The sequence below is a fragment of the Condylura cristata genome, unplaced genomic scaffold (genome assembly GCF_000260355.1).
Source record: "Condylura cristata isolate star-nosed mole 26May11 unplaced genomic scaffold, ConCri1.0 scaffold00028, whole genome shotgun sequence".
NCBI lineage: Eukaryota > Metazoa > Chordata > Mammalia > Eulipotyphla > Talpidae > Condylura > Condylura cristata.
In genome coordinates, this window is record NW_004567129.1 from 5393219 (window position 1) to 5420298 (window position 27080).

Sequence of the window (27080 nt, forward strand, 5' to 3'; positions counted from 1 at the left end):
GTAGTGGATATATTTATTTACACTGTAATCCAAATCTGCCTATGCTTTTAATAGATAAAATTGTGCTGCTACTATAAAAAGCAACCTACCCAGTTAATAGTTTCCATGGTCTTTTATCAATAGACCAAGGTCAGGGCCACTATAATGAATTGGGAAAGTTAATCTGCGGAAGCAAGTAAAGCACAGAAGACTACCTTTTAATGATTCCATATGTGTGACAGCCGCAAGAATGAAACTAAAAGAAATCCAGAAAAGGCAAATCCAAGACTCTTTGCTTATTTAGCTGAGTTTTTATAGAGTTAAAATGCCTGGCACACACTTTGCAAGAGGTCAGTAATGACACCTATCTTCTCTTTCTTTAATATCACTAGCCTACACAGTCCCTGGCACCAAATAGACATTCAATAGAAGTGGGAGGGATACATCAATAAAAGGATGCAGGTCCACAGGAGCATTCTGTTTGGCCCTTCACATCTGCTGTTTGTCACACTTACCTTTACCGAAGTAAACCAAAATCTCAAACAATATAGTTTCCATCTTCTGGAGCAGTGGTTTTCAAAATGTGGTCCTACTATGTGTCCTCTTTCAGTTCCAACACACTATGGAAATGTTAATTGTCTACATTGCTCCTGTTTCTATATATAAAATTCAAAAGTGAATATGATAGCAACTGAATATCTGTTTATTGATCATTGTAGTACTCCAGAGCCAAGAACCACACCTGATCCATGACAAGCACTCAAACATTTTTTTTAATAGAAATGAATGATGAGCAGATAATCTTATGGTAGATGCAAGTAGATGGACCTTTAACAAAGACCAGGCTCAAGAGAGATGTGGGATATGCCCTTGGTGACCCAGTTTTCTCAAGGTGAATCAAGAGAGGCTGAGGTAAGCTGGGGCACACCTGAAAAGGACATTAAAGAGCATTTTCAATACTATTTTCTCTTACTTGACAGGTCAGGAATTCATTTAAAGACTTTTCAAAGCGCCAAGTTCGTGTTCATGTAATGAATCTATTGATTCACTTTTTGTCCCCAGGAGACGCTGAAGACCACTGAATGTCATGAAAGAAGACAAAGAATCCTCCTTGCCTGTCATGGAACCTCATGGGTAAAGAAATAGGTCTTTCAACATATTCCCAGAAGAAGCAAATGACCCAGTTATTTTTTTTTTTGAGATGCTACATGATTATTTATTTCAGGACTCACCTCCTTTATTGTTATCAGCTAATATGCTTTGCATGCCCACAAAATCTTACTTTTCCTAGCAAATAATGTAGGATAACTGTTAAATTTTTCTTTCATTCACACATTCATTCAGTAATTACTGTGATAATAAGCAGAAAGATGTAGTCAAAAAAAAAAAAAAAAACTTTCCTGGAATCAAGCTAAGTCAATTTCCTCCAATCCCCAGTCTGACTTATATATTGCTGCAAGAACAATGCTTAATTCAAGCAATAAGTATCAAGTATCTACTATCATCCAGATATCATTTTACCCAGCATAAGTAGAAACAATTTTGTTCCTATTCCTGTTCTTGGTAGCTACATACAACCTTCAAAGTCTCCCCATTGACTTTAGCTAAAATGCAAATCCCTAACTTGGCATTCAGAGCCATGCATAAAGATCTTTAAAAACTCAAGGACCGGCCCTCCTTGGTGGCACAGCTGGTTAAAGCACAGCACTAAGAAGCTGAAACCACTTCGGCATGAGTTCGATCCCCGCCTGCTCCGGAGGTGAACACATGGTGCGGCTAGACCTCTCCTGGCCCTCCCACTGCTCCCCTCAGCAATGTATTTTGTCGATCTGCCTGCTCTGCTCCCCACTCTGTCTCTAGTGAAGTCTTTCGGCACCCCTGAGTCTCTGGTCTGTACCCCAGGTCTGTATGCACAAATAAATAAATCTTAAAAAACAAACAAACAAACAAAAAAAAACTCAATGACCAACCAATCAGAACATCTGACCAGTCACTCATCCCATGCAGGCTGCTTCAATACCATAGAACTTTTGCATGTGCTGCTTTATTGGATTTCTACTATGCTGGCCTTGGTCCATATGTTGGACCTCAGTTTATCATGAAAGACAATGTACTTCAAATGCTACTTCCTCCAGGAAATTGCTCTTAGATGCACCCAGAATGGGTTAAATGCTCTAGGAACATTCATTTGCCAGAGTTCCTTACTGCATTATTTGCTGCTTGAGATAAGGAACAAAGTTACATTCTCATCTAGGCATTTTTTTTTTAAAGATTTATTTATTTGTACATACAGAACTGGGGTACAGGCCAGAGGCTCAGGGGCGGTGAGAGGCTTCACCAGAGACAGAGTGGGGAGCAGAACAGGCAGATCGACGAAGTACACTGCTGAGGGGAGCAGCGGGCGGGTCAGGAGAGGTCTGCCACGCCATGTGGTCACCTCCGGGGCAGGCGGGATTTGAACTCATGCGGAAGTGGCTTTAGCTTCTCAGTGCAGTGCTTCAACCCGCTGCGCCACCAGGGAGGGCCTCTCATCTAGGCATTTTACATACAATCACTCAGTGAATCCCTCAAGTCACCTAGAAAGGAGGGCCTATCACTAGGATCTTGATATAGATGAGATCAAAAAGGTTTGAGGCCTTGTCCAAGGCCCTGTAGCCAACAAGGGGTAGAACCAGTACTTAAACCAAGCAGCCAGGTTCTGGAAGGTACTCCCTTAGCCAACTAAAATACCCAGTAGCCTCAGTACAGGACAAGCTCATTCAGCCTAAGACACTTTGGAAGGCTCCCTGCCTTCTGGATCCTTCTTCCTTTCTTTGTTGCAATCCCTGTTTTCCTCCCAGGTCTCTAGTTTCACCCACTTATGAGAGGCTCAGAAGCTGCACCTGTTTCAGGTCATGTCCTGCAGAGCTTCTCTGGATCTTTTACCTCCTGTGTGGAATGGCTACAACCAACTAATGACCTCTCCTGGATGTGGACTACTGCCATCATAACTGGATGAGGTGCCAAGGCTGAGAAGATAATGAGTGAAGAAGCCAAGAGAACCTCATCCTGATACCATCCCCATTTTTTAGATGAAAAAAAAAAAAACTGTACAAATAAACCCAGAAACTGAGGTAGGATTTGAATTCAGGGATGTTGACCCTGAAGCCCTTTACCATCAGACTTACTGTTAATTTCAAATAGTAGCACTGTGCCAAGCAGATAGTAAGTGCCCAATTAAACACTGGCTGAAAGAATGAAGGGGATAGGATGATGATTGAATCAAAGGCTCACAGAAATGGGCAGGTGGGCACAAGCACAAAAGTCAAACAAAATAATAAAGATGACATTCTCATGAAAGCAAAATAATAAGGGCCAGCACCATCGTTGGCACCCAGCTTTGGAAACACCAGGGTCACTGGTTCTTCATGAATATAGGTAACTAACTCTGCAATATTTAGCTGGACAAATATAGCTATGTTTTTAGCAGCAGTTTTGTAAGGGTCTTTTTGTGGACCTTTTTACCTTTACATAGGAGGACAAATGTGTTTAGAGGACATAATTTGGGGGAGGCACTTGGTCAAGCTGGGACCAACCTGTGGGGAGGGAAAAGTGTGTCCTTGGAAGAAGCAGAATGCAAGGCGACAGGAGAGAGAATTGTGCTGCTAATCCTTCACACTGTGACTTCACCAGCTTCTAATCGCCTAATAGCAGGGCACATAATTGGCAGAAAAGATTGCCCTGCCCTTTACACATGTGTCTGCAATTACTTTTCAAACTGGGGAGATAAGTGGCATGATTGGTTTCCTTGTGCAGGCACTCCCGCTCCTTGGAGACAGGGGACCTTTCTCCTGAAGCTGTGGTTGGCGCCATAGGTCACTAGCGCAGCCACTCCAGGCAAATGAACATCTTCCTTCACAGAGGTATAAATCCCCAACTCCTTGCTGGGGTCACACCTCATCTGCTCCCCTCTGCACACCCTGCTTCACACTGGCTTCCTGCTGTGTCCCCATCACTTCCTGCTCATTCCTGTCCCTATGTTGACATTTGCCATACCCCCTTCTGCTTTCTTTAGGTCTTAGCTCATACCACTTCCTCAGAGAAGCCTTCCTTGAATACCCTTACTTAAAATAACTCCCTCTACTCTGTAGTCCTGAGTCACTTCTCACATTAATGTTTACATGTTTTTTTGCATCACTTACTATAGTACAATGCCATGTTTTGACTATATGTTTGTTTTCTTGTTTATTTTCTGTTTTCTAATTGGGATGCACACTTCACCAGAAAGAGGCCTTGTCTTACTCATCCCTGCATCTTTAGTGCTCAGAAAGTAGCATATGACCACGTGAACACTAAAAACATAGTAATGAAAGATGTGACTTGCCAACTCACCATACCTGGATGGAAGGCATGTCCAACACACCCAATGCTCTATGCTACACAATAGTGTGTATGCTCTGCAAGCAAAAGGCATTCCAGTGAGTCTCCAGAGCCTGCATTCTGGGACCCTCAGACCTAGGCGTGAGCCTTTGTTCTGTCACTGAAAGCTCTGTACCTTGGATCACACTTACAAACTTGAGTCCCCATTCTATCATCTATAAGTTAATGAAAATACTCTCTCACTCAATTGTTGCTCAAATAAACAAGACAATGAATGTACAAGGCATTATCCTGTGCCTGGTACATGAATGCTAATAGCTACTTGATAAATAACAATCAATACTGGTGTTTCTATTAACATGGGAAAGAGGAAAAAAGAAAGGACACACATGTTAGTTCATTACCTATTCCATGGCTGGCATCTTGCTATGTACCTTCACCTTCATGAACTTATTCCCCACAACGATATTCTGGAAAAGGCATGCCTCTTCCTGGTTACTACTTGAGGAAACAGAGGCATCTATGATGCAAACAGCTTGCCCAACACCATCCAGTTCCTAAATGACAGATCAAAACCAGGTCCTCTGTTTTTTCTTCACATCAGGTTTACATCTCTTGAAAATGAAAATAGATCACAGAGAGAGAGAGAGAGAGAGAGAGAGAGAGAGAGAGAGGCGGGTACACAAACAGGTTCGGGGCATGGAAAATTTAGTTTGAGATTCAGTTTAAATTCCTCCAAGTCCTTCTCCATGACAGATCCAATAGAGAAGAATAATCCTTGGGTAGGACTGCCATATAACATTGAGGCTGCCTTTTGAATTTCATGAAAAACATTTTTTTTTTAGTATGTCACATTCTTTTTTATTCTTTATTTATGCTCATTTTCAATCTCAATGCCCCTCCCCTGTGCTCCCTTCCTCCATTTTGGGCTAATTTTGGTAACTTTATAATTTTACATATTTTACATCTCTTCAGTGTGTGAATCATTATGAGTTAACCCACCACAGTGGAAATTTGTAGAAGACATTTTGGAGCATCTGTCCAGTTCATGACCCTCTTGTTCGAAAATGACCCTACTCCTACGCCATGCTTGCCCATCCTGTCTGCCTAGGAATGATCCTGAACTGCTCTTTCCAATCTAGTTTTCTCTCTTGAGACTTCAAACCAAAAAATGTGGAGATAGGAGCTAAATGTACACCCATGGAACCACCCATTCCTGTTTTCTGTTTGTTTGTTTCTTTCTTTTTGGGTTTTGGTTCTGGTTTTGTTTGTTTCAAGTGGGATTTTGACTTTCGCAACCAAATCGTTCCTGATTGGGTCATGACTTCTTTTAGTCATTAGATTTGCAGTGAGAGTTGTAAAACTGATCCATATTTTTGAGTGTCAGAATGAAGGTGTTATTGCCTTTTAAGAATTCTCTAATGTTATTTATTTCTTCAGTTGATTGTATTTTTTTTTTCAATGAAAACAAAAGACTATTAGAGGTCCACCTTATGTAAAAGGTAACTTTACTCAATGTCTTGAAATAATGGTAATGCTGTGTGCCATCAGCTTTGAGAGGCACCTTCCATTCAGTCTTCAAACCAGAACACATGCAAGGAGGGAGAGGAAACTGTCTTCTCTGAAGACCAGTGAAATCCCACTGAGGCTACCTGTGCGTGGTGGATCTTGCTTTCCCGAAATCTGTGGCCTCATTCCGGCCCTGGTTCTTTACATATCTCAGGAGTAGGGAAGCACTAGCAAGAGCCCTGTTTTCCCTAAACTTGAGGAAAAGAGTTGTGAGGATCCAAGAAAGAGTAGGGAATTGTTTACCCCATTTGTAGAGGCTTACCAGTCCCTCTAAAAATATCCTGTGCTTACAACTGTCAAGTCCTGCTTACGTGGCCCCAGTCCTGGTCCTGCCACTTGAGCTGCCCAGTTCCTGATCCCTATGATCTGGCTTTTCTTTCTGTCCTCACATTGATGACAATTCACAGTCAACCAAACTTCGCGTCACATGTAACAAAACTTAAAAATCTCAACTGAGAGAGCAGAATGTTTGACTCTACTCAACCCACATCATGACCCCCTTATAGATCTTCAAAGCTTTATTTTCGGAAAAGTGCTAGAACCCATTTAGAGACCCTTCATGTTTTACTGGACAACTATAGAGACTTTTTTCAAAGGTTCATTGTCTGTATGCTTTTCAAAAATCCTTTTTGAAGTTTGCTAATTCATGGCTAACTCAAAGCCCATCTTCCTCTCCTCTGCTGAGCCTCAGGAGGCTTCATTCCTCCCCACCCTACCTCAGTGGAGTTTCACTATTCTTCAGACAAGGAAATTTTCTTTCCCTCCCTAAGTGGGTCCCAAGAGCCCCCAAAGCCCCCCCCCCAACACACACACACCATAAGGAAACAGTTGTGGAAGCCTTGGATTGACTTTATGGATTTTTACAGCCTGTAACTTGGTGTAGGAAGCAGCCAGGATGTGGTGGTCCCAGGCTTCTGGATGGTGAGTATGCTACTTGCAGCAATGCAATTCTTGTAAACCACAAGGTTTTCTTCATTTTTTTTTTCCTGCAAAAACTTTTACTCTACATATTAAAAGCAAACATTGGCTTCTCTAATTTTGACCTTCAGCATTCCCCAGCACTGAACTTGTACCCAAGGTGTTGCAGCCCCCAAGTTAAATGAGCTAAAATCACAGTAAACACACCTATTATCACTTGGAGTTTCCAAGAAGGATTAGAAATCAAGGAAGCATACCTGAGCTATTCTAACTTGAGGGTCTCTCCTGTCAGTAAGAGACTGACTAGGACTAAGGTCCTCTGAAGGCTTGGCTGAGGTTGAGAACCTTCTTTCACAGTGGTTCCTTCGGGCCCTCCCTGGTGGTACAACAGGTTTAAAGCACAGCACTATGAGGTGATCTGCAGTCACTCCAGCATGAATTCAATTCCCAGCGGAGGGGGGAGATAACCCACATAAGGTGGCAGAAATCTCTGGACCCGCCCACTGCTCCCCTCAGCAGTACATTTCATTCAAGCTGCCTGTTTTGCTCCCCACTCTGTTTCTGGTGAATCCTTTCACCTCCCCACACCTCTAGCCTGTACCCCAGTTCTTATATGCATAAATAAATAATCTTAAAAAAAAAAAAAAGATGTGACTGGCAAGTTTGCACTGGCCAGCAGATGGCCCAGTTTCTCACCTGGGACTTTCTACAGGGCCACTCAAGCTGCTTCATGTCAGGCTGACTGACATGAGAAGCCCAAGTGATCAAGGCTTTTAGGAATTAATCTTATAAGTGAAAATGGTAACCACCATTATATTCGACTGACTCTCTGAGTTATTATGGGAGATGACTACACAGATAGTGGGGGTCAGGAGGTTGTCAAAGGGGTTACTTCCCATTGTCCATCTGTTCTCTCTTTGCTTCTGGTCACTATTTTGCCAACACTATTTAAAGTACCTGGACACTCATGTAAGGATTTGTCCACTTTTCTGAACCCATCATGCCTGTTTAAGCTGCCAATGCTTTTAATTAAAATAAAAAAGGCACTAGTTATTAGAAAAAAGTTCTTAAAACTATGGGAATCGATGAGAGCAACACCATTACATGACTAAGAGAAAATATGAGGCTACACTGATAGATCATCACGTCAGACAGTCTAAAGTGAAACACAGTTGACAAAAGCAGGCAAAATGACAGTCACTGCAATCCTAACTTACATTAATGAAGGTAAAATATGTTTGTCAAAGGTGGTATAATCTTAATCTGAAGGAAGGCAGATTGGAACTTTGAACTTAAACTATGTTATCCAGGAAGAATTTTGACAAATACGGTCATTTAAAGATCAGTTACAAAATCAAATTGAAATGTAATAAGCATGCCAAGTATTTTTAATTATTGTTACAGTGAGAATGTCGATGCCCCCCCACCCCATTCTTGTTAAATCATAATAGCCAATCTGGTAGTATTAGAAGGTAAGGCCTGTGGGGGTATTAGGTCATGAGGGTGGAGCCCTCCTGAACAGGATTAGTGCCCTTATTAAAGAGGTTCCAGGGAAGTTCCTTCTGCCTTGTGAGGAAAAGACAAGAAGTTTGCAGCCCAGCAGACTGGGTTAGACCATTACTGTGCTGAACCCTAATATCTGATGTCCTATGAGAAAGAATTCCTCTTGTTTCTATGCTACCTCACCTGTGGTATTTTGTTACAGCAGCCTAAGTGGATTAAGACAATCTCCAAGGCATTGCCCGACCAGTTTTCTTAACATCCATCGCATCCCTCAGTTTTCCTTTTCCACATCATCAAGCTTTTATTATCTTAGGTTCCCCCATCAAGCCTCTCATCAGGCCTATAGGTCCTCATACTTCCTTCTCTTTTTCCTCTCAACACACCATGATGGGACTATAGCTGCCACAGCATACTCAAAAGTAATGATAAGGACACTACTGAATTTGGGCACACCACTTTCCCAAGTGCTTGCATTTATATTATGTCATCAAGTCAGTTTGGGCTTTTTCTCTAGAGCCTCATGGTAAAATGGGAACTGGTAGGTACTCAGGGGCAGAAGGTAGGAGTTTTAGGTCCAAGAAGGAATGGAAGCTCAGGTAGCTTCACTCACCAGGTCAGTTTCACAGCATGATAGTGGCAAAGTCAGAACCAGCATCCCAAGTATTGGGCCTCCCAGTACTTTCTGGGCAGAAAGGACTCCAATACCACTTGCGGTGGAAGACATAGGAAAGGGCTTTCTCCCGCTACAATACCAGAATGAGGGTGGTGGCACCCCTCCGTGTTCCCAAGAGCTGAATGCAATAGTGCTTTGCACTTATCAATCCCCATTCACCTCCTCTCTCCACTCTCTCCCAACCCCATGACATTCATTATGGAAAACACAGGCACCAGGGAAGGGCAGGAACTACAGTCAGAACACACAGATGCCCTTTGCAGCTGTTAGCGACTTTCTTTCCATTTCTAATAAACTCTGTTAAAAGCCTGTGCCAGGGAGTGTAAAAAAAGTAGAGCACAAAGAACAAAGGCAAACATCTATTTTATTTGTGTGACAGAGGCTCATGGGAGAAACTGGCTTTGGCATAACAACACGTCTCTTCTCCTCGATGTTACTGAGCAAGAAAAATCAAAAGAGCTTGTGGGAAAGACACAGGGGATTATCCAGAGCCTGGAAAGACTTAGGAAACAGAAGCTGACAGAAGCTACCAGAGCAAGGGGGCCTTTGAGAGAGGTACAAGGGGGTTCCACATTTGGTGTACGCCAATCACAGACTCCTCACCCTCAGAGGTCCAGGACAGATGGAAATGGGCAAGGATAGCTTTACTTTCAGCTTTACTGAAAATGACCCTAAATTCCTAGTCTCCCAGCGAAATTGTGAAATGGCTTTATCTGCCCCTCCCCACAGTGCCAAGTGGTAACTGCACAATTTAATATGATTTCAGAGGGCTGATAACTGAGAGTCAATGGTAAAAATGTCCCTTCTATCAACTTGGAGGAAACAAAAAGTGGGAAGGTCATACGACATACCTGCTGGTCAGATTTAGTTCTCAGACCCTATGCATCTCCCACCTATGCCCCAGAAGGACATCTGAAGATGGGGTGTAGTGCCCACATAACCCCTTTCTTCAAGCCTGTAAGGAAGACTCTTAGTTCAAAGAGCCACAGGATAAGCCCAAAACTCAGGGAGGATAAATAAATCAGCACTTCTTAAAGTTCAATGAGCCACCTGGGAGCTGGGTCAAAATGCAGGTTGAGTGGAACCTGACACTATGCATTTCTGACAAGCTCCCATATGAGGCTGATACTGCTGGTTCACATATCGTACTCTGACTACAAGACCATAAGCTTTTCTCTACTATATTGTGGGTTTGTGATTAATAAAGATGAAGATGGCTAACAATGGTTAGTGGTTAAAATGTAGTCAAAAAGTTTTAACCCTATCCTCTCCCTCTCATCAGAAGTAACTAAACACTAGTCCAGAATCTAAATCTGGGAAAGTTCCTATAAGGTTATTAATATTCCTGAATGTCCCCATGGCATTTCCCAAACAAATGAAATCCAGAGAAGTACGCTCTAGAGAATCACTGGCAGTGAGGAGCGTACAGGTCATCAGAATTCCAAGAGGATGTTTATCCCACATAATCAGGGGAGACAGAGAGGAAATTCACTTCTACAAACTTGTGTCTAAATCCATTTGTACTTTTTCTCCTTACTATAAATGTAATGGGAGCAAAACTATTCACCTGTAAGCAGTTCACCAACTTTCCCCTTCTCCAATCATACAGAGCTCCTGGGTTATCAGACAGTACAACAGAGATACTATGAGTAAGAGTATGCTGGGCAAGGGGGAGCTACCAGATGGATGAGGGTGCCACCAGGTGACACCAGGAAGGACAAGAGAGTCTGATCACAGTTAACATGGACCTGCTGTAAACTCCTTAGTAAGGCCCCTTTCTAGCACTCACTGTGGCATGCTGTCACATTCTACTACAGAAAAATTCAACTGTGTTTTTGGTGTAGAACACTTGTTCTGGTAGTACCCAGAGATAACTGGGGATGCCAGAGAACTGGTATCCCCAGCAAACATTGTAGCCATCAAGCTACAAAAATTATGGAAACAGAGACTACAGATTCCCCTGGCCTTCATGAGAAACCACTAGGAGGCAGGCTCTGGGCATTCCAAGTGACCATCCAATGGCACTGAGTCCCAACTGTCCACAGAGCAAGGCAGTTAACTGACACCCTCTGCATATCATCCTCTCGTCCCTGCTGAAGCAAGTGATCATAATCCTGGAGGCTTAAAACAACCAAATTTCACTTTGTCACTGTTTTGGAGGCTGGAATTCCAAGGTCAGGGCATCTAAAGCTCCCTTCAGAAGCTCCAGAGAGAGAACTTTCCAGGAGCTTTTTCCAAGAGCGCTTGGAATCCTTGGTTATTGATTACATCACCCCAATCACTGCCACTGAAGTTACATGCCCTCATCAACAGTATAGGGTTCCCAACAAAGAAGGTGCTATGTCCAGATGGGAAGCAAATAAGGCCAGCTGACAGCTCATGCATTGGGAAGACATATCAACCTCTCTTCTTGATCTTTCCACTCTAGATACTCTTAACAGTAGAGAGAAACAAAGTAGACTGCTTAAATGTTATTTTGTCTCTCCCTTCTGCACCCAAGCTTATAGAAACTCAAAGTAAGACCACAGAGAACACCAATGTGAATTTTCATAATTTTTCTCCAGATCCACTCCATGCTGTTTTAAAGAATATTATTGTCCAAACAAACTGCACTCAAGAGGTAGTGGTCTAAATGGACATAATAAAAAGTGATATGCTACTCAGTCCTTTCTCTGTCTACTGCATAAGGCCTTGCCTTTTGGGATAGAATTATTTCTCAAATCCCCATTATACTCACAAAACTGAGCCTTGTGGAGCTTGAGGGATTAATATATGGTCTCACACAAAGTGGTGATGGAAGAAACATCCTAAGCAAAGCTATTAGACTACTAACCATGACTCCTACATGCCTCAATTGTAACTACAGGGTCAGTTCTGTGGTCAGTCTTTGGACCCCGCAGGGAGTGCCAAAGTCAAAAGCCTTTTCTGTGCTCATAGTCACCTTCCCTCTTGCCTGGGAGGTGACTACCTGGCTGGTTCCTCAACCAGCTTTGACTGCTTCTTGGAAACTGATACCAAGTTTGAGTGACAGTGGCAGGGACTCACATCTCCACCAAAAAGAGAAAAAGAAAAGAAATTCAAGAAGACACTATGAAATGGAAAGACAGCCCCTACTCATGGGTCAGGAGAATTAACACCATCAAAATGGCCATCTTACCAAAAGCAATATATACCATCCCAATAAAAGTCTCAATGACATTCTTCAAAGAAGTTGAAAAACTATTGATGAGATTCATATGGAGCAACAAAAGACCTCCACTAGCCAAAACTCTCATGACTAAGAAGAAAGAGAATGGAGGCATTATAATCCCAAAGTTCAAGCTATGCTACAAAGCCATAATAATCAAAACTGCATGGTAGTGGAACAAGAACAGACATACAGACCAGTGGATTCAGGTAGAAAACCCAGATATAAACCCACAGGTTTATGGACAGCTAATCTTTGACAAAGGAGCAGAGAAGATACAATGGAACAAAGAAAGTTTGTTCAGCACATGGTGCTGGGAAAAATGGGAAGCCACATGCAAAAAAGAAACTAGATCACTACCTCACACCATACACAAAAAACAACTCAAAGTGGATTAAAGACCCAGACATAAGAATGGAAACTGAAAAATACCTGGAAGCAAAGATGGGCCAAACACTACACGACATACAATTCAGCGACATTTTTAAAGATAAGAGCACCCAATGCAACGATAGTGAAGGCAAGGATAAATAGATCGACTACATCAAGTTAAAGAGCTTCTGTATAACAAAAGTGACATGACAAAAAGCAAACACACATCCCACTAAGAAGGAAAAGATTTTCTCACACAAAACTAGCCATAAAGGACTGATCATAGAAATATATGGAGAATTGATGAAACTCAACAAAAATAAACAACCACATAAAAAAAATGGGCAGAAGAGCCAAAAAGACACTTCTCCAAAGAGGAAATGCAGATGGCCAACAAGTATATGAAAAAATGTTCAACATTGCTTGTAATAAAGGAGATGCAAATTAAAACCACAATGAGATACCACCTCACCCCAGTGAGAATGGCACATCTTAAAACAACTAACAACAACAAATGTTGGTGAGGATGTGAAGAAAAAGGAACCCTGCAGCACTGCTGGTGGGAATGCAAACTAGTACAACCTCTATGGAAAACTTTTGGAAGTTCCTCAAACTGCTAAACATGGAGCTTCCATATGACCCAGCAATCCCACTCCTAGGTATCTACCCAAAAGACACAAAAACACTGATTCAAAAAGACACCTGCACCCCCATGTTTACTGCTGCTTTATTCACAATTGGAAAGACAGGGAAACAGTCCAAATGCCTAAAATGGATGACTGGATTAAAAAGATGTGGTACATATACACAATGAAATATTACTTAGCAACCAAGAAACACATGTGTTTTGCAGCAACATGGATGGAGCTGGAAAAGATCATGCTTAGTAAGCCAGAAAGAAAAGGAAAAATATCAGTTGGTTTCTCTCATAGCAGGAATATGATGGAACAGGCAAGAAAATAATGATAATGATAAACAGCTAAATACCAGAGACATTTTGTGGGGGGTGGAGTGGGGAATGGGATCAAAAACAGTGGGGGTAGGGAAATGCACTGGACTATGGTGATGGTACATGGATGATTTGGTGATGGGAAGCACAAAGGGATTGCAACTGAGATGGAAGAATGCATAAAATACTGTAAAAATAAACTATTATATATAAAGAAGGAGAAAGATAAATATGTGGAATAGAGAGAAATATAATGTTTTTAAAGTAAAAATAAAATAATTTATTTTTAAAATAAAAAGAGAGAGAGAGAGAGAGGGTAAGGAGGTGGAGTTCCAGTGAGGGAGTATGTGTAATTTCTGGGCAAGACTGAAAGCCAGAACCTTATTATGCTATGAAGTACTCATGAGCTGCTTCAAACCCATTCATCATTGTTCTGGAAAGTCCATGCTTTGACTGACTGCAGGCTTGACAGTGCTTTTCCCCCAGCTCCCAGTCTCAGCAATATGGAAAGGGGGGTAATGGGTAATCAGTCTCTTCGTCATCAGTGTGACTAGGAGGCCCATGGTTGCGGCCTCCCAGGATGGGTGAGCAAAAGGGCAAACAAGGTTTTTAATGAAAGCTCTGGCTGGAGGAGGCCTGTCTCCTAACAGAAGCAGCACGAAGATGAATGGCCTTGCAGTTCAGAGCACAGGGAGTGTCCTTCAGTGTAGATCTCAGGAGAATTGGGATGCGCCAGAGCTGGGCTGTGCTTGGAGAAAGTAGTCACTGGGGAGTACCGTTAAGGCTTCCAGAGATGGCCATGAGATGCAGAGTCCAAGGTCTCTGGAGAAAGGGGCCCAGGAGGGCTGATGATCTGCACAGCGAGGAGGGAGCTCAGTATGGCTGTTAGAGACACACACTCTTCAGTTCTGAAACTGGGTTCCCTGGCTGGCCTCCCCACTTTTTCAGCTGTGGGATCTTAGGCACATGATTTATCTGCTTTGAAACTGGGTCTCCTAAACAGAGAAATGGACATTCTAAACCCCTATGGATTTTTGAGATTAAAATGGGATAAATAAGTCCTAAATAAATGATAGCTATCATAATCCTCAGGGAACAGAATGTAATGCTTAAAAAAAAAAAAAAAGCAGCTCTTTTTGTCCACCTGTGTCTTTTCCTTTTCTTTTCCAAATAATTCTTTCCTTTTGAAAGTAAATAATAATAAATGGGACCCTCTGCTCAAACTTTGAGATAGGAAGGACATACTCAGATCCTCAAATAGGCGCAATGTCTAAACAAAACCTCAAAAACACAAAAACATGAGAGAATTTTAATGAGGCTAAAAAAATAATAAACCATATTAATTAATATTAACACTAATAGCATTAACAAATCTGCCCCAAAAATATCAGTGGCTTAACAAAATGCAAACTTGTTTTTTGCCCACATAACAAGACATGATAGCTATTTTTACCTGGAAGGACCCAGCCACGTTTGAATCTATAACCTCAGTGTGGCCACCCTGCGTGAGGACTTTGGCAGTGTCAAATGGCTTGGAATGGTGCCTGTCACATCTGTTGACTAGAACAGTCGAATTATCTCATTGAGCTTCAGAGGTAGCTAGGAAACATCTGTCTATGTGAGTAGGAGTAAAAGGAAATCAGGTTGTTGAACACATTCTGTGTGCAAAAATGAATGATTAAAGGCCTCTATTCCAGGGGTCAGCCCTTTTCCTGGAGCTTTGTCTTTAGGGCCCTGGAGGGACCAATGGGAATAGGCATTGCTGAATCCTGAATTTTGTAATTCACCCTCAACCTCTAGCCAATTCTTTTTTCTTTTCTTTTTTTTTTTTTTTTTTGGTCTGTCTTTAAGTTTCAAGACTGTGCACATGGCAAGAAAAAAAAAAAACTTGAAGCATGGTCTCTCTTTGAAAATAAGGCATAGCCAAGGTTTGATGGCAAAGAGAGGTGGGGGACCTCAGTTTTTCTGGATGAAAAAGGAAGAAAGAGGGATACAATGTTGAAGACTAGCTTTGAGAATCTCTGGCAGGTATAAGAAGTCCTCAAGCTTTCCTTGTGATAATACATAAAATAGACTTAAGACATAAGATAGTCATGGTTTAATCTCCTGGGAACAAGGCTTGGGTTTTAACTACACAGCTCACTGACTATAAAAAGAAAAAAGACTTAAAACTGAGTCATGTAATCCAATCAGAAACTGTCCACCAAATTATCTGAAGGATTTTCTGACCAATTCTCAACTACCAAAACAGGTCACTATGTGGTCAGTGCCACTAAGCATTTCCTGCATAGTAAGAAAGTTGCTCTGATCCCTTCTAGAAAATAATTATATCTTGTGACTAAGCTAATGGGAGTAAAGTAGGCTAGTGAAAAACAATTTTGTTTTTCATACAAAATACTTTCTCTCAGTTTTAGTGGAGAACTACTTCACAGATATGATTTATCTCACTTTGCTTCAGTTTTTCCATTTAAAAAAAATATTAGGCCCTCCCTGGTGGCGCAGCAGGTTGAAGCACAGCACTGAGAGGCTTGGGCCATTTCCGCATGAGTTCAATTCCCGCCTGCCCCGGAGGAGATCCACATGGTGTGGCAGACCTCTCCTGGCCCTCCCACTGCTCCCCTCAGCAGTGTACTTCATAGATCTGCCTGCTCTGCTCCCTGCTCTGTCTCTGGTGAATCCTCTCACCCTCCACATCTCTGGCCTGTACCCCAGTTCTGCATGAATAAATAAAATCTTAAAAAAAAAATATTAATATTCCTCCTTGTATAGATTAGCTTATTTTTTAATAATAACTCACTCCCTTTCTTCAAATTTCCTTGGAGGAGTATGCTTTCCATTTCCTCTGATATTTGACTAATCATGTGACTTGTTTGGGTTATCAAGGTGTGGATGGAGGCGGGAGGGCACTATTGAGCCAAGGCCTCAAGAGACATTGTATTGTCTACATACTTCTGAGAATTCCTAATTTCTGCTATGAAAAGATCCCTCCCTCCTTGATAATTGCCACACCTTCATTCTGGACTCATGAATGAAAACATGTGAGACAGAGCCACCTGAGCCAAGTCCAACTGTCCCACAGATACACAAACACATAATAAATACTTATTGTCATATGTCACTGAGTATGGGCGTGGCTTCTAACAGAGCATCATGAAGGCAATTGCTGATATGATCTTCCTATGGCAAGAATATAACAGCAGGAGAAGCTGCTAAAAAGAAAAAGCTTGCATAGAAAATAACCAACCATCATGAGTTTCTTAGAGGCCCTAAGACTGGGCCCCACATTTACATGTATGCATATTCAATATTAGCATTCTGTGGGAGTGTGTCCAGAGGTCAGTACTAAGAAACTTACTGTCTTGCCAGTACAGTTTGCCTGTGGCTCCACCTTCATTTACCCCGCAGTAGAAGGAGACTTAGAGTTCATTCTGTTCTACATTGGGGAAGTTTATCATTTAATATCTTTGACGTCAGATTGGCCACACAAATCCTGCTTCTGATAGTGCAAATTTCCTCCTTTCCAAGGAAGACAGAGATAATGACTCTGGCACAGATGGAGGAGATTTCTTAAGGGAAGGAAAGCAGCATTTAGGTTGGTTAATGCCTTCCCTGGTGAGCCATTGTATTATTGTTTGGGGTTTCTGGGCTCTCATCTTGGATACAGCAAGACTCTTCAACTGAAATTTATGGCATAGAAAAAGTCAACAGGAGCAAATGAATCAATCTAGGAGGCTGTCTTGCCCTCCACATAGTACACTTACTTCTGCCTTCCCCCAAGAGTTTACCCTTTTCTTACAATCATTATTTATCTGATGAATACATATTAAGGCAGTTTCATGGGTATACTCAGCCAAAGGGTATCATAGTACACATATTGATATGATTGCTGCCTTTGCTTAAATATGTGGTTTGATTTATCTATTTAAAAAAGCATCCTGTCTTTCCATGATGAATAATAAGTGCTGACAAATTTCCATTTGAGTCTTGTGATATTCAAGACAGTGGGTAAGTAGAACATCTCCTTGGCTGTTTGCTCCCCTCTCTCACATTCTAGAGGCACTGGGTTCCAGACAGGAGGGAATGTCCACATGAAGCACTTGTGCTGGAGTGCTGCCACATACCTTCATGGCCTATGCTCTCCTCTGTCTGTGTTCTTTTCTAGGCAGCCTCATCCATTCTCAAGGCTGTGAGCATCATCTTCACACTATCAGTGCTCACATTTAGACCCCTAGCTTAGGAACATCCCTGCGCTCCAAATTCATTAAAAGAAAAGAAAAACCCTGCCTGTTTGACACCACCACATTGGTAGTTTATAAATATACTATGTCCAAACAGAATTCAAGATACTCTCTCCCCTCACATAGATACCAAACCTCCAAAACTGATGTTCCTCCCAACTTCCTATGCTCAGTAAATATTATTTCATCTGTTCAGGGACTTATGGAAGTCATTCATACCCCTCTGTCTCCAACAGCCCCTCAAACTCTCCAACATTACTCCAACAGTCCTATGGAGATCATTTTACAAACACCACTTCTTTCCACCATCCCTACCCTAAGGCAAAGACCATTCTCTCTTCTCTGGATCCTGGCCTTTCTCATTCCATTCTCCATATAGTCAGCTGGGGATTAATTTTAAGTGTGAATCAGGTAATGTCATAATTCTTTTCAAAACCCTCTAGTGACTTCCTGCATTAAGTAACATCAAGTGATTATCTTACAGTTTTGCATGTCAGAAATTTGAAGTGAGTCTTATGGGCTAAAATCAAGATGTCAACAGGGTTGACATAGTCTGTACTTACTTGATTTTTTATTTCCTCATGACAGCAGGGGGCAGATGCCCCCAAGGGTGGATATGTTTCTTGCCTTTTCTAACTTCTGGAGGTCACCTGTATTCTTTGATCATGGTTGTGCATCACCCCAGCCTCTGTTTTTGCCTTCACCTCTCCTTGGACTCTGGCCCCCCACTTAAACAGACCATTGTGATTGCTTTGGACACACCCTAATAATTCAGGATGCTCTCCCCATTAGAAAACCTTTTGCTTAATCATATCTAAGTCCCTTTTTCCATGTAAGATCATATACTCCCAGGTCTGGGAATTATGAAATATCCATACTTGGAAGCTATTATTCTTTTTTTTCTTTTTTCTTTTATAAATACATTTTTTACATTATTCTTCATTTTGTACATTTTTCATCTCAATTGTAATCCCCATGGGCTTCCACCACTACTTCACCCATGTGCCATCACAATAGTCCCATGTGCTCTTCCCACCCATTTTGATCTTGTTCCCTCTCTTCCTCCATAGAATGTCTCTGGTTTATAGTTGATGTTCTTTTTTACTTATTACAATTAATGTAATAAGTACACACACACACACACATATGTGTGTGTACACATTTCCTTTTCTCTGATCCCTTACACCCCTGCTATGAGTGAAATCATCTGGTATTTTCTTTTTCTTTCTGGCTCATTTCACTAAGCACGGTCTTTTTCAGTTTCATCCATGTTGCTGCAAGTGGCATGAGTTTATCTTTTATTGAATGCTGAGTAATATTCCATTGTGTATATGTACCATAGATTCTTAATCCAGTTTTCTATAATTTTTCTGCATTTTTTAATCTATTTTTTGACATTTGGGTTGAGTCCACATCTTCCCCATTGTAAAAAGGGCAGCAATAAAGATAAGGGTACCAGTGTCCTTTTGAATTATTGTTTTTTCGTCCTTCGGGAAAGTACCTAGGGGTGGAATTGCTGGATCATATAGAAGCTCCATTTTCAGCAGTTTGAGAAAACTCCACACAGCTTTCCAGTTCGTAACCCATCAGCAGTGTAGAAGAGTTCCTTTTTCTCCATACTCTTGCCAACATTTATTGCTGCTTGTTTTTGTTTGTTTTTTTTTTTTTTTAATATGTGCCATTCTCCCTGGTGTGACATGATATCTCATTGTGGTTTTGATTTGTTTTTCCCTTATTACAGTAAAGATATAAATGTACAGATGCTGAACATTTTTTCATATGCCTGTTGGCCACCTGCATTTCCTTTTTGAAGAAGTGTGTTTGTAGCTCTTCTGCCCATGTTTTGATGGGGTTGTTCACTTTATATTTGTTGAGTTTCAACAGCTCTTTATATATCTTTTTGATCAATCCTTTATCATTCGTATTATGTGCAAAACTTTCCTCCTAGTCAATGGGGTATCTGTTTATTTTATGAAGTGTCTCTTGCTGACAGAAGCTTTTTAATTTGATGTATCCTTTGTTTTACTATATTGCTTCGGGTGATGAATCTTTAAAGATGTTACTGAGGTGTATATCATGTAGTGTGTCACCAAGATTTTTTTCTATATATATTTATGGTTTCAAGTCTCATGTCTAGGTCTTTAATCCATTTTGAGTTGTTTTTGTATATGGTGTGAGGTAGTAATCTAGCTTCATTTTTTAAAATGTAGCAGTCCAGCTTTCCCAGCACCATTTGTTGAACAGTTTCTTTGTTCCATTGCATATTCTTTGCTCCTTTGTCAAAGTGTAGCTGTCCATAATGCTGTGGATTTATATATGGAGTTTCTATTAGAATCCATTGGTCTGTATGTCAGTGTTTGTTCTAGTACTATGCAGGTTTAATTATTATGGCTTTGTGGTGTAGTTTGAAGTCTGGGAGTGTGTTAGCTCCATTCCCTTCTTTCTTATTCAGAAAAGACTTGGCTATTCGAGGTGTTTTTGTTTTTATTTGTGCATACAGAACTGGGATACAGGCAAGAGGTGCAGGGGTGGTGGGTGAGAGGATTCATCAGAGACAGAGTGGGGAGCAGAACAGGCTGACTTACAAAGTACACTGCTGAGGGGAGCAGCAGGTGGGTCAGGAGAGGTCTGCCGTGCCATGTAGTCACCTCCAGGGCAGGCGGGGACTCATGCAGAAGTGGCTTTAGCTTCTTAGTGCTGTGCTTTAACCTGCTGAGCCACCAGGGAGGGCCTATTCAAGGTTTTTCATGGCTACATATGAATTTCATGAGTACTTTTTCTATTTTTTTGAAAAATTTCATTGAAAATTTTATAGAAATAGCATTGAGTCTATAAATTGCTTTTGGTAGGATGGCCATTTTAATGATGTTAATTCTTCCAGAGCAAGGGATCTCTTTCCATTTCTTTGTGTCTTCTTCTATTTATTTTAATAATGTTTTAATAATGTTTTATAATTTTCTTTGTAGAGATCCTTTAGTTAGGTTTATCCCCAAGTATTTGATATTTTTTGTTTGTTTGTTTCAATTTTAAAGGGAATGGTTTTCTTGATTTCTTCTTCTTCAGAGTGATTGTGTATATGAAGGCTATTGATTTTTGTGTGTTGATTGTGTATCCTGCTACTTTAGTAAACTGGTTTATTATTTTGCTAAGTTTTTCTGCAGTTTTTGGGATTCTCTATGCATATTATCATGTCATCTGCAAACAGTGATAATTTTACTTCTTCTTTCCCTACTTGGATTCCTTGTATGCCTTTATCTTGTCTTATTGCTCTGACTAGGACTTCCAGTATTATATAGAAAAGCAGCAGTAAGAGTTGATATCCTTGTATTGTTTCTGACCTTTCAGCTTTTCACCACTGACAATGACATTGGTTATGGGTTTGCCATATATGGCCTTTATTATATTAAAGTATGTTCCTTCTATCCTAAGAGTTTCAAGTACCTTATCATGAATGGATGCTGGACTCTGTCAATTCTTTCTGTGCATCTACTGATATGGTCATATGTTTTTTATTTTTCTTTTTGTTGATGTGTTGGATTATATTAATTGATTTTCAAATGTTGAACAATCCTTGTGACCCTGGGATAAATCCCACTTGGTCATGGTGGATTATCTTTTTGATACATTATTGGATTCTATTAACTAGGATTTTATTTAGGATTTTTGCATCAGTGTTCATTAGAGAAATTAGCCTGTAGTTTTCTTTTTTTGTTTTGTGCTTGTCTGGTTTTGGTATTGTGTAATGTTGGCTTCATAAAATGTGGTTGGTAGTATCCTTTCTTTCTCAATTTTTTGAATGAGTTTGTGTAGGACGGGCACTAGTTCGTTTCTGAATGTTTGGAAAAATTCATTTGTAAAGCCATCTGGCCCTGGGCTTTTGTTTTTGGGAAAAGATTTGATTACTCTATCAATTTCACTGCTTGTAATTGGCCTGTTTAGGTGTTCTATTTATTCTCTATTGAGCCTTGAGTGATTGTAAAGTTATAGGAATTTGTCCATTTCTTCTAGATTGTTGAACTTGTTTGCACATAACTGTTCATAGTAACCTCTTACCATTTTTTTTTATTTATGCTGTGTCTGTTGTGATTTCTCCTGTTTCATTTATGATCCTATTTATTTGTGTTATCTCCCATTTTTCTTTGGAGCCTGAGTATAGGTTTGTCTATTTTGTTTATTTTTTTTAAAGAGCCAGCTTTTGGTTTCGTTGATCTTTTGAATTGTTTTCTTAACTTCTATTTCATTTATCTCTACTTTGATTTTTATGATTTCCTTTCTTCTATTGGCTTTTGGGCTTTTTGTTGTTCTTTTCCCAATTATTTAAGGTGGGACATTAAGTTATTTTTTTGAGTTCTTGTTTCTTCATGTGTGCCTGTAATGCAATATATTTTCCTCTTCTAAATGCTTTTGCCTGTAAAGCTATATATTTTCCTCTTCTAACTGCTTTTCCTTTTTTCCATCAAGCTACAAGATCCAACAAAATCAGGGGCCCTGCTCTCTCTCTCTGATATTTGCCCTACCAGCTTCTCCTTGCTTCATTAACTCCCTTACCAATTTTTCTTTAATTGGTCAAGTCTGATCCACATGTTCTTACTTTCTCCCTAGGAAGTTCTCCCCAAACATCCCATATCATACTATATCATGTAATTCAGGTTTTGGTCCAAACACAATGTATGGAAAGGACTTTGCTGACCAAGTAGCTAACATAGGTCATAAACATACACACACACACACATCTGCACACACACATCCCTACATACACATTGCCCACCAACATAATTTGTCCCTTGATCATCTTTGTCTTTCTTCTTATCACTGTCATAGTCTATATTTATCTGATTATTTATTCCTTATGAAACCCTCCCTTCTAGATGTAAATTTCAAGAGTGGGGACTTGGCTTCCATGTGAAATGCTTTGCTCACTGACTGAACAGAATAGTACCTGGTATATAGGAAGCATTCTACATTTTACATATTCAGTCAACAAATTAATAAAAGAAGAATAAAAAGGCTATTAAGTAAGTGTAATGAATCCCACACAAGGTGTTGACTAGTTATAAATGTTTGAGGATGACTTAAAAGAAGAGGGAAAGTTAGGTAAAACTTTGAGTGACAAATTGATATTGAATAAGTGGACTTACCAATCCTTTCCAAATCTTATATTCTATGAATAAATGAAGTAAAGTGAATCTGTAGATCCAGAAACCCAAAAACTATTTCAAGGACAGTAACCAGAGGGCTTCGTATCTTGGGCCATAGACACTACTCATATTTTTCTTGATTGGCAAACCAGTTTTCTCCAGTTCACCCAGGGCCAAACCAGTCAGTGCCAAACCAGTCAGTTGAAAAAATTCAGGTGTAAATAAAGCTAACAAACACACTGAGGAAGAGGCAAGGGCTGTTTTTCTGGGGTATTGGGACAATGATAAAACTGAGTTTAGCTAAGTTTTATCTAAGCAATGGAGAATTTGTCTGTTTTCTATTGAATTATAAAGAGTATTTAAATCCCCACCATACTCTGGGTACGGAGGATGCATTTAGCCTATTTCCCTGATCTGTCTATAGTCTGGTGACCTTGTTTATGCCAGCAACCCTACAAAAGGTGGAGGTCAGAGAGTGTAAGATATCATCTCATCAGAGGTAGATAAATTACTGTGAGGGTAAATGGAAAGCCTATAGAATAAGAGTTTGTTGTATATTGATTATATTAAGACCATACTTCCTTTATGAGTTCTTAGTAGATCTTTTTATTCACTTGTGACTCACTGTGGCTAATGGGATCAAAGTACTGAAGGAGTTCTGCTTCTTCCCTTGGACTGATACCCTAGCCATGAGGTTATATCCATACTTGACTATTGGAAAAACAGGAAAGACAGATGGTAAAAAACCAAACAGTTCCAACAAAAATCACCCTAGACTGGCCTCAAACTATCTAACTGACCACAGATGATAACTCAGTGATACTAGTCCAGATAAGCCAAGCCTGACTCAGGTCAGCAGAACTACCCAGTCATCAGCAGAGGTAGAAGTATTGTTTCAGACAGTATATTTTGGAGTGGTTTGTTACACAACAATAACTTACTGACACAGGCCAGAGAGTGATGGCTTGTCCTCAGCAGAGGTCAATACAGGGAGATAGGAGTGCTATGTTTCAGACATCCACAGTTGGCTATTGCTAGTCCTTTGGGTATAGCTCCATAAGTAGGAACTTGCAATAGGAAGGTGTGCTGCCTACCTGAAAATGTTCAGCTCAGGCACTGGGGCAGTTCTGCTCCTTTGAGAGCATGAACATGTACTCCTTGGTAACCAAGGGCAGGATTCTCAAAAGCTCACCTTCTCCGAGTTTCACCCTCTACCCAGCACTAATAGAAATCAAATACATTTTCAAACCATTCCCTAAAGTTTTATCAATGTTTAATGGACACAATAGCTTCTCCTCAGATAGTAGAGAATCCCCCTTTGGATTCATCTTCTCCTTGGAATAAAATCAGCTGGACAGAATTTTTCTTTCTAAATGTAAAACGTTGTTTCCAAACAAAGGAAGTGAGATGTTTTCTACAGCTGCTCAACATCCATTATGCTTTGCAAAAGCATTGTTCATGAGCTTTTTATGATGCAAAAAAAAAAAAATTAAGATGAGAAGCACTTCTTGTCTCTGAATCTTTTTTGTTTAAACATGTTTTGTAAATGGCCAATATCTCCTGTTACTTAGGTTAGCATCCCGAAAATGTTAGCATTTGATTATAAAATCATCAGCTAATATGCATAATGACTTTCCATTATACCCCCCAATAGCTGCAGTGTGCTTTAAAAGTACATTTGCATTCATATTCCTTTGACCTATAAGAACATGACACAATACTCTGACCATTGACTAATAAGTGTCTTAGTTAACCTGGGGTCCTCCATATGGTGTGGTATACTCCTCCATATGGTGTGGTATACTCATGGGGAGAAGTGTCTACCCTAGCTTACAAGTCACTTTCAGAAGCTGAGAACTCATATCCTCAATAGAATGGTGGATTCCCCTGGAACTATCGAACTTCGTCTCAGTGAGGAGCATTAAACAGGAAATGGCCTAAAATTGTTGACTATAAGGAGCATAGTGAAGATGAATTGGACAATCTGATGTTGAGGAGCACCTGAGAAGAGACAATAGGCTGAATTATACTTCCCCAAATTCATGTTTTGGAGTGCTCATTCCTATTACCTCGGATTATGACTATATTTGAAGATAGAATCTTTAAAGAGGTAATTAAGTTTTATAATGAGGCCATTAAAGTGGACCCTAAACAATTATGATTAGTATCCTTATAAGAAGAGAATAATGTGGATAGAGATAGAGACAAATATGGAGGTAAAACCTGATGAAGTCATAGAGAATTCAGCTGTCTACAAGAGAGGCCTCAGGAAAAGTCAATCATGCTGACATCTTGATCTCAGAAACTATGAGAAAACAAATGTGTTAACTCATTCAATCTGTGATACTTTGTCTGGCAGCTCAAGCAAACTGATACAGGTTGAATCTAGTAGTGTCTTCATCACAAATCCAGTAAACACTATGGTGATTCCTTTAGAAGTCACTCACCCATCTTTACACATGGGCTACATGCCCGGGGCTCTAGTCTTCTTTAGGTCTCCAGGCTCTGAAGAACCACTAGTCCCATCCCAATTCTTACTTCACAGTTCACAGCCTCCATGCCCTCTGGGCACTAGCCCCCTGTTTCCTCACCTGTCTTGCCTTTCAGACCTGTTTCTGCTCTATCCTAGGCTAGTTTGTGACTTCACCTTTTCTTTTCCTCTCCCATTATGATTCCCATGATCACTTTTCAGGTCTTCCTTCCAAAAACCATACTCTCCTGTGTGATCCAAACTTGAGTCTCCCACTCTGAAGGGGGATCCCTCTAATCTGGAACTCTATGAACACTTAAGCATAAGCCACATAGGTTTCGTTCTAGGCAGTACACACTTTGATGGGTCTAGGAGTCACCTGAGAAATTTGTTAATAGATGGATTATATTCCTAGTAGGTCTGAGTGTATCCTGAGATTCTATATTCCCAACAAACTCCTAGTAGTTTCTGAAGCTACAGGTAAAAGGCTAATGTTTGACTGGTGGGTTTTTTAGCCCAGGGTTTCCCAATCTCTGCACCAGTGATATTTGGAGCTGCAGTGTTTGCGTGGGGGGGGGGTGAGGGGTGGGGGGGTACATTACAGGATGTTTACCAGTAACTCTCGTCTAAACTCACCTGATGCTAGTAGCATTTGACCCCCCAAAAAATATTTCTAGACATTGTCAAATATCCCCACAAGGGGTGGCTCAAAATCACCTACTTCTTGAGTCTATATGTGAAAATTAGAGCATTGCTCCCTGAAGTTCTTTGGGCCACATCATATATCAAAAAGGAAAACAAGCAAATGACAGACCAAGGTGCATATCGCAATGGAGAAGGTAGTTGCCATGTAGGAACCTTAGCTACCCAGACCCTGTTAGTACTGGCATCAGCCAGTGCAAAATGAATATACAGGACCTTATTCACAAAGTATTAGGAACCTCTGGATGACATCAACAGAGCACTAACCCAGTCACCACATGCCTGGACTACTGCCACATTCATGAAACCCCCCTGCCCACTATGCCAAGACTCTTTACTAAAGATTCCCTGCTGATTGGGAGGGTTTTCCCTAAAGAATTCCCTGATGTTATCTCCTCCAATAATGTCAGGATCATCAATGACCTGGCACCAGTTTTATGAGCTGAGTATTGAAAGAACAACTGTTCTGTTTTATTCAATTTGTTGCTCAATATATTTCCCACCAAGAAGGTGAAGGACTTGATTCTTTTTAAAAGCTCTGATTGATACAAAGGACCAAAGAAGACTATAAAGATGCTAAAGAAGTTTGCGTTTAGTAAAGCTATTTGGTACAGTGACAGAGGGCCAATGAGGGTGAACTGCAAGTTGAATTAGTTGATATATAGTGATAAAAGTTTCCCAAGTAGGGACTTCTGGAAGATGGCAGCAGAGTAAAGACGCTGAGATCACTGCGTCCAAGCCTGCATAGGAATTGAGGACTGAAAACGGACTATAGACTCACTTATTACAAGTTTTAACCCAAACGAAAACATCCTGGACTCACTAGAAGGTAGATAACTGAGAGGGAATCGGTGATAGGGGAGTTCCCTTCTGGGAAAACCCGGGCCCCTGGAAGTTCTGCGGGCTGCAGGAGCCGCTTTGCCCCACGCTAAACCCAGGAGGTAAAGCTGGACGACTCAGCTCAGTGAGTGGAGCCCAGGCTGCAAAAAGACTGCAAATCTGATCCTCAATACCTGTGTGAGA